At 53.2% G+C, this 9,115-nt stretch overlaps 1 pseudogene; it reads left to right on the plus strand.

The window, feature by feature from the left end:
* Positions 1 to 3,990: 3,990 nt before the first annotated feature.
* On the plus strand, positions 3,991 to 4,510 carry LOC132240141 (peptidyl-prolyl cis-trans isomerase A-like; annotated as a pseudogene).
* Positions 4,511 to 9,115: the final 4,605 nt, after the last annotated feature.

The following is a 9,115-nucleotide window of genomic DNA, read 5'->3' on the forward strand; positions in this document are numbered from 1 at the left end:
TTTGTGATCTTTGTAAAAGGAGAATATTTGCACTTCTTTGAAAGGTTATGAGGATTGTTGAATGAATGCCTGTCAAACACTTGTAACAGGTCAATGCATAAACACACAATGCATTTTAGCAACTATTATTATTAACTAGAGGCCTGTTCCACGAAATTCGCATGTGCAAACATCAGGCAAACAGAGTGGTTAGGGGCAATCAGGCAGGCAGGTAGGCGAGTGGTTAAGAGCCAGAGGTCCCGGATTGCGAGAGGGCGCAGGCCGGCTGAGGGACACCCCACCCCAGTCCAGTTTCCTGACCACCAGCTAAAACCAGCTCTTCCCCTGGTCCTTTCTACCTCCTTGCTCCACGTTGTTTTTCTCGGCACATATGTCTGCAAGGGCAGTTCATCATCTTTATTACTCACGGCTGCACCCCAGGCCTAGAATGTTACAGGTACTTGGCAGTGTTTGTTGAATGAATAAACAAAGCAACAAATAGCCCAAATGATTTTTAAAATACGAGGAGAAAAAATTCTAGTTTTACGCCCCCCAGATATATTTTTTAAACAAATGAAAACCTGAACGTTTTGAGCTTAGCTCTCAGAAGAATGCAAAAGAGATAAACCTCCCCTCCCCACCCCCCTTTTCTTTCCCTTCTGCACACAGAAGGAGAGCGGCAAGCCAAGCCGATTGCAGCGTTGAGAGCCAAAAGCCAATTCCCTCTCGCTCCACGTCAGCACTCCAGCTTCTAGGAAAATCTTCCCCGTCTCGGAGGGCTGAGGGCTGCCGCTGGCCTAGGTCACATCCCCTCCGCAGCGCAGCGCAGGCGGGCAGCACAGGCAGCCCGAGGCCAGGCTCTCTGGAAACTTGCTGTCAGCAGCCCCATCAGCTGGCAAGGGAGGTCGGGGGTTCTCTCCAAATGCCTGGGGAACCTCCCTGTTGGGTCACATTCCGGCCGGGGGGACCCTGGATGACGAGGGCTTGGTGGCCGCCAGCGCGGATGGGGAGGTAGCAAGATTCAGCACTTCTGAGCTGGAAAAAGCGGTGCCGGGTATTATTTTGGGAACAGACAGTCATGAGAAGCTCCAAGAGCTGATGGAGGAGGCTATTAAAAGCAAGACAATGTATTTCGACATGAACCAGGCCGGGGAGACACCTCGCTCCCTGCCACGACCACGGAACGGGGCGTTCTCTCCCGATGAGGTGAGCCTTTCCGTCCCCTGGAAATGGGGAAAGCCTCTCCAGCTGCCCAGCCGCCGCCCACTCCTTCTGCCCGGCCAGGCCCAGCTGGGCATCTCGGCCGCCTCCTGGGCCGCGCGACGGGGTGAGGGTCCTGGGCAGCCGGCGGAGGAGGCGGCCACACCGCGCTGCCTGCCTAGGAGCCTGGCTCCGGAGCCGGGCTGCCACTGTCCCAGTTCCCGCTCTGTCTGCCGCTTACTGTTTGGTAACTCAGGTCCCTCTCTGTGCCTCAGTTTCCTCACCTGCGAAATGGGGGTCACAGTCGTCTTCACCCCACAGAGTTACTGTGAGGATAAGATGCATTAGAACATGCGCAGGGCTCGGGAGAGAGCCTCTCACGCAGTCAGCACTCAGTCGACATTCGATAGGATTATTTACTGAGTACCCACCAGTTCCAGACATCATTCCAAACCCCGGGTAAGACAGGCATGCCCCATTTTCCTAGTCTAGTGGGGAGATGAGTCAGAGCCAAGTAAATAAGCAGATGAGACAATTTCATGGCCTGTTATTCGCCCAATGAACCTTTTTGAGGTCCAACCGTATGCCAGGCGTCGTCCTAGGTGCCGAGGACACTGAGGGACTAACACTGCCTTCCTCTCCTCCGGAATCGAGATGTTAGCTGGGAGGCAGGGGACACATGTAATACTCAATGCACCGATGATTTATCTGTGGTGTTACATGTCACACGGAAATGCACAGAGATTTGCAGGGTGAGGTCCAGGTTTAGGGCAGCGACGCGTGTTTTGGAGATGAGGGTCATTCAAGAACACTTTCTGAAGATGACACTGAAACTGAGGTCCGGGGGATGAAAGAAGCCAACCATGAGAGACTGTGGGACAAAGGGGGAGGGAAGAAGCTCACAGGCCATGAGATGGGTGCAGGACAAGGAAGGGTAGTGAGGCTGGAGTGGGAGAGCACACGGGAGAGGGAGGGAGATGGGGTTGGACAGGCGGGCAGGGCCGGGTCTTGGAGCCACTGTATTAGCTGTTGTTCCCTGCACACGGAGTGGCCTAAGGGAACAGTGTGTGTTCATCACAGTTTCTGTGGGTCAGAAGCACCTTAATTGGGTGATGTGGCTGCCTCATCTGAAGTCTTGGCGGGAAGCCTCCGTCCCTTCCCATGTGGACCCCTCCAAAGGGCTGCTTGAGCATCCTCACAACATGGCGGCTGGCTGCCCCCAGAGCGAGTGATCCAAGAAAGCAAGGAAGCAGCCTCAGAAGTCGCACGTTTGGGCAATAGGCTAGGGTTGCACAGAGTGGGAGGGGACTTCACAAGTGGGCAGGCACCCTGGGGCCCTCTTGGAGGCCAGCTGTGACAACCACGGTGTTTGCATTTTATCTAAGGGGGATGGGGAACCTCTGAAGTGGTATCTTTGCTTGATCTGGGTACTTGCATGACATCTGTATGTAGAGGCAAGCTGATCGTCATTTTTGGTACCATTATTGAGTGCTTACTGTATACCAAGCACTGCATAGTGTTTTATTGGCCACAACGTCATCTGATCCTCATGTCTCCCCAGGAGATAGGTGTGAGTCCATTTTACAGATGGGGAAACTGAGACTTCCTCAAAGATGCACTATCCAACAGAGCCAGTGGATTCACCCAAGTCAAGAGAGAAGAGAGGGGATGGGAGGAGAGAGAGAGCAGCCTGGGGGAGGGCCCAGCACTGAGGAAGGACACAGAATCTGGGGGCTCTGAGTATTTCTAGAGGGCAGGATCATGGAGTTCAAGGGTGTAAGAGGTGAGCGGCGAGGCTGGGTAGATTTGATAGGTCTTTGTAGGCCACATATGGGAATGTGGACTTTATCCCAGTGGAAGGTGTTAAGCAGAGGGAATGACATGATTGGATGTCCCCATTAGATTTAAAAGTTTAGGAAAGACCGTGAAGGGCAGAGTGGACTTATTGGGGGTGCGTAGGAGATAAGCTGAGAGAGCAGCGAGGACGTGTGGAGTTCCCAGGAGGGAGAAGTGGGGCTGCCCTGGCAGGGCTGGTCATGCAGGGAGGAAGAGAGGGCTGGAGTCAAGAGATTTTTAGGAGGGAAAATGTGGCAGTGGGAGGGGAGGACAGAGTCAAGAATGGTGCCTGGCTGAGGGAGCTGGGAGAATAGAGTCACAGCTCACCAGACCCCGACCACCCTCTGTGGCCCAGCATTTGTGGTCCGGGGGACAGTTCCTGCAGCTGCTGTCATTCACTGCTGCTCCCTCGCCATGGTGGCCTTGTCTACCAAGTAGAAGCAAGGCCCTTCCTTGTCTTCTAGTGTCCCCACCCCATCCCTGCCACTCAGCCAGAGCCAGGTGCATGAAATAAGCCAGTACATGAATAGATATTTGATGGGGAGCTTCTCAGAGCAATTGAGATGACACATGCCAGGCAGTGTAGCCTAGTGGGTAAGGCTCTAGACCCAGGTGGCTGGGGTTCAGTTCCCACCTCTGCCACTTACTGGCTGTGCAACCTGGGGCAAGCTACATACCTCCCTGTGCTACAATTTCCTTCTCTGTACAGTGATAATCATAGGGTTGCTGCGAGGATTCATTGCGTCATGCCTGCCACAGGCAGGTGCTCGGTCAGTGCTCACTGTGATGGATAGATCAGCACAGGCAAACCTCCCTCTATTGCACTTTGCTTTTTTGTGCTCCACAGATGTTGCTTGCTTTATTTATTTTTAAAAATACATTTTTTATTGATTTTTAGAGAGAGAGGAAGGGGGAAGGATAGAGAGATAGAAACATCCATAAGAAAGAAACATCATGGGCTTAGCAGCGGCCGCCGCCCCGGAGCCACCTGTGATCAGCCATGGTGAACCCCACCGTGTTCTTCGACATCCCCGTTGACGGCGAGCCCTCAGGTCATGTCTCCTCCGAGCTGTTTGCAGACAAAGTTCCAAAGACAGCAGAAAACCTCCGTGCTCGGAGCACCGGGGAGAAAGGCTTTGGTTACGAAGGTTCCTGCTTTCACAGAATTATTCCGGGATTCATGTGCCAGGGGGTCGCTTCACACGCCATCATGGCACAGGCGGCGAGTCCATCTATGGGAGGAATTTGAGGACGAGAACTTCATCCTGAAACATATAGGTCCTGGCGCCTGTCCACGGCCAATGCTGGAGCAAACACAAACGGTGCCCAGTTTCTCATCGGCGCTGCCAAGCCCGAGTGGGTGGGTGGCAAGCATGTGGTCTTCGGCCAGGTGACCGGAGGCCTGGATATTGTGACAGCCATGGAGCGCTCTGGGTCCAGGAATGGCAAGACCACCAGCAAGGAGACCACCATTGCTGACTGTGGGCAACTCTAATAAATTTGACCTGTGTTTTATCTTAACCACCAGACCATCCCTTCGGTAGCTCAGGGGAGCACCCCTTCACCCCGATTTTCTGGGAATGTTCCATCATCTCTGTGCTCTTGCCACAGTTCATTGGGTTCCATAATTTCCTTACCCCCTTCCCAGTCTAGCTGGATTGCAGAGTTAAGTTTATGATTATGAAATAAAAACTAAGCAGTTGTTTGTCAAAAAAAAAAAGAGAAATAAAAAGGAAGGAAGGAAGGAAGGAAGGAAGGAAGGAAGGAAGGAAGAAAAGGAGAAACAGCATTGGCTGACTGCCTCCCGTACGCCCCCTACTGGGGATCACAACTGGAGCATGTGCCCTGACCAGGAATCTAACCGGTGACCTCTTGGTTCATGGGTCGATGCTCAACCACTGGGCCATAGAGGCCGGACAGATGTTGCATTTTTAAAAAATTAAAGGCAAGACCCTGTACCAGCAAAAAGATTACGACTCACTTCATTGCAATACTCATTTAACTGGGGTGGTCCGGATCGGAACCTGCAGTATGTCCGAGGCCTGCCTGTCGACCTCACAGTTCCGCTTCTCACACACCTGTGCCTGTCTCACTTTCTGCCTTTAGACATGTGGAAGTCCAGAACGTTCTCAGCTGCTGTCTACCTTTCAGCCAGGAAAGGGCTGCCGGTCAAGGTGACTGACAGGTGGAGAGGACACCTGGGTTATAAATGCAGCGAGAGGACCAGTGAGGTGTGAGGTGCCTCATCAGAGCTGCCCAAGTCCATTACAATATTCCTGGTGTCGAATCAGTTGTATGGGCAGGAGCAGTAAGTGGTGCCTCAGCAGAAATACCTGCGTTTCTCATTTATGGGGCTGTCGGAGGGGGGAGATTCTAATAAAAGGCTTCCCCGGTGATTCAAGGTCTCCTGCAGCCCAGATGGCGTGCAGTCTCCCCGGGCCTTTCTCCCCAGGGCCACCTGGACGCCTTTTATTTGCTTTGATTCAGCTCCTATTGCCCTTTTTTCCTCTGATGCCGGCCCGTTCCCACCCAGCTGAGAGCCTCTATTTCTGGGACTTTTTGTGGATAATGGAGTGGGCAGAAGCTCCCCACCCACCCCCCTCGGAGCATCCCTTCAGAAAAGGGAGAGTGCTCTGGCGAAGTGAAAAACAGTGGGTGGTTCAGTTCAAAAGGACAAAATATTTCTTGCCCTGGCACTGGGAGAGGAAAGAAATTGTCTGAGGCACCGAAGAACAGCTAAACTAAGAAGCCGAAAGCTGCAGTCCATAAGGGCAAATTAGGTGACTCAGCTGCGACTCCCCTGGATCCAGTCCTTGTAGCATGAACGAGCTTTAAAAGGGAAAAATGCTTAACCGGGACCAAGAGTGGGCTCTGTAAAAATGTGGCTCAATGCTGATTCTACCGACTTCCAAAGGGCAGCCCCCTCCAGACCGCCGGCACCTGCGGAGATCGCGACGGGCCTCCTAGGCCTGAGCCTGGGTGGGACCGAGTCTAAAATTATCCCTGATAATGAGTCTGGCAGAGGAGGCCCAGCGTGCTCATTTCCTGCCCCCATTCTGGCCTCCAAGACCTCGGCTCCCAGGGAGGCCTCTGGGCGGCAGGGGCCGCAGTGCCCAGGACATGGGCCTGGTTGTCCAACAAAGTTAGGTTCAAGTTGGGATGGTTGTGTGGACATCCACCCACAGATGAGCCTCAGTTTGCTCATCTGGAAACAGGGCTCACAGCATGGAACCCGGTCAGCAGGGGGTTGGGATGAGGAGGTGAAATGAGCTAGATCGTGGGAAGAACCTGCTTCATGCCCTGGATGTAGCAACTGTTAAATAAAAGGAGGCTTGGAGGCAAAGGGCATGGACTGCAGGGCCAAACAGTCTTAATCCTGGTTTAATCACTACTCACTCCTTGAGTGTGGGTGGAAAGCTTTTTAAATTTTAATGTACATTTTAGCACTTATTATATGCCTGGCTGTTCTTAGCATCACATCCTTACATCAAACTCTATGGAAGGCATAGATAGTGTACCCATTTTACAGAATGGGTAAATGACTCTGGGGCAGAACCAAGGATCTGGTTCTAGAGCAGCCGTGGGCAAACTACGGCCCGCGGGCCGGATCCGGCCCGTTTGAAATGAATAAAACTAAAAAAAAAAAGACCGTACCCTTTTATGTAATGATGTTTACTTTGAATTTATATTAGTTCACACAAACACTCCATCCATGCTTTTGTTCCGGCCCTCCGGTCCAGTTTAAGAACCCATTGTGGCCCTTGAGTCAAAAAGTTTGCCCACCCCTGTTCTAGAGCCTGTACTTTTACCCTACCTCTCAGGCGCCCTAAGTCAGTGCTGCTGCCAGAACTTTCTACAGTAATGGGAATGTTCTGTTCTGAGCTGTCTAACTCCATAGCCACTAGCCACATGTGGCTTTTGACCAGGTGAGGTGTGGCTTGTGCAACCAAAGAACTGACTTTTATTTAATTGTTAATGACTTTAAATCTTAGTAGCCACATGTGGCTAGTGGCTACCATATCAGGCTGCACAGAGCTATCTCCTCTTACTGTTAGTGTATTACTCTTCAGGGTCAACAGCAGGAATTTATCGATGACCCTAACTCAGAGCCTGGCATATAGTAGCTGCTAAGTTAGGGCTGCTCTTCATAGCGTTGCTAAGTAGGGAGATGTCTTCAGAAGACAATGGTCTGCGGCTTACAGCAAGAAAAGGAAGCTTCATTCATGCCTTGGTGGCCAACGTGTCCCAGCGTGCCCAAGAATTCCCATTTTAAAACTGGAAGTCCCTCGCCCTAACCGGTTTGGCTCAGTGGATAGAGCGTCGGCCTGTGGACTCAAGGGTCCCAGGTTCGATTCCGGTCAACGGCATGTACCTCAGTTGCGGGCACATCCCCAGTAGGGGGTGTGCAGGAGGCAGCTGATCCATGTTTCTCTCTCATCGATGTTTCTAACTCTATCTCTCTCCCTTCCTCTCTGTAAAATATCAATAAAATATATTAAAAAACAAAAAAACTGGAAGTCCCGCAGCCTGTGAACCTCCTCGATCCCAGGCGAACCAGAAGTGCCCCCCTTGCCTCAGGTGATGTACAGAGTCCACAGGAAATAGGGGTCCCTCCATAGGCTCTCTAAAAGGAAACTTCCACAGCCTCACAGGCTGCAGCCCAACATTTGCCACAGGCAAGCCATCTGCCCTCTATGAGCCTCAGTTTCCCTTTCAGACAGTTAGGGAGAAGGTTTCTCTGCTTGCAGGTGGCTGCAAGGAGTTCAAGGTACCAGGCTGGGAGCACAGTAGGTGGGCAGATAGGGCTGCTCCTGGGGGGAGGAGCGCAGGTAAGCTGTCCTGTTGGGTGAGACAGGCTTCAAGGTGAGGTGGGCGGGGCCTTTCCCTGTAGCTTTTTGTGGGACAGCGCCTTCAGCAGGAGGTGTCAGCCGGAGAGCCCAGCGTGACTACTGTGGGCCGAGGGAGCCTGGAAGACAGGGTGGCCCAGCGCCTCTAAAGTTCAGGTCTCTCGTAAGAAAGTGTGTGGGTGCGTGGGGTCCTGATGAGTCACCAGCTGTGGTGCTCCCGGAGTTCTATGAGAGCTCGCAGGAATATCTGAAATAGCCATCTTCAAAGCTGGCCTTATCGCTGGCCCCGACTTTCCCGTCCTGCGTGCAGACCAAGAGGCAGGTCTAGGCTGAGTTTGGAAAGAGCGTCCTGGCCGCCCAGCACCTCGCCCTCTTCCCACTGGCCTTCCTGGCTCCGTGGCCCCCTGATGGGAGCGGCTTGATGGGAGCCCCGCGTGGCATCCCACCCGAATTCTGGAGCCCGCGCAGAGTTCACGACTCCCGTCCCTTTATTTTCCTGTTTATTCAGAGCGTGTGTAAACACATGGGTTGCCTGGTTTCGGCGTCTCTTTGGCCATTTCATTATTGCTGGAGCCTCTGAGCATCACTGGAAACCTTGGGTTTTCTAAATGAATCTAAAAATATACTCTTTGAAAAAAAAATCTTGGAGTTGGACAGAGTTGACACACGGCACGGTTATTTATTTCTTTTCCCTCGTCCCTCCTCCCCTCCCCTCCCCCTCTTCCTCGTCCTCTTCCTCCTCCTCCTCTCACCATCCCCAAATACAAAAAAATATGGGCAGCTGGAGGCCCCGAGGGACAGGGCCCCTGGGTCAGTGTCCAGGGGCTCAGGCCACCTGGGGTGTTGGGGTGAGCCCTAGGCCCCTTTGACTGGGAGGCGCCCGCTTGGAAGCTGGGGGTCTGGGGAGCTCGGGCAGGATTTATTAAAAGCGCAGTGGGCGAGGCGAGGCGGCGGCTGGGGCAATCCTTGCAAACTGCCGCCTGCAGCTCCTGCAGGGCCGCTTGGACACTCGCGCGCCCCCACCCCCTCTGCTCTGGCGGCCGCATCACTCCCTCTCCCTGACTTTTCTCGCGAACAATCAGGGACTTGTGCTGGCGGCCGAGGGAGCCACGGCGCTGGCTGGCCGCGGAGGAGGCGACGTCATGGATTCCTGAGTGTGAAGTTTGCAGGAAAGCCCTTAGTTTTGGAGATGGACGGGATCCAGCGGTTTCCATGGTGCTGGGTAAACAGGAGGAAACAGTGAGGGAATCCCG

This window comes from Myotis daubentonii, chromosome 8 (genome assembly GCF_963259705.1).
Source record: "Myotis daubentonii chromosome 8, mMyoDau2.1, whole genome shotgun sequence".
NCBI lineage: Eukaryota > Metazoa > Chordata > Mammalia > Chiroptera > Vespertilionidae > Myotis > Myotis daubentonii.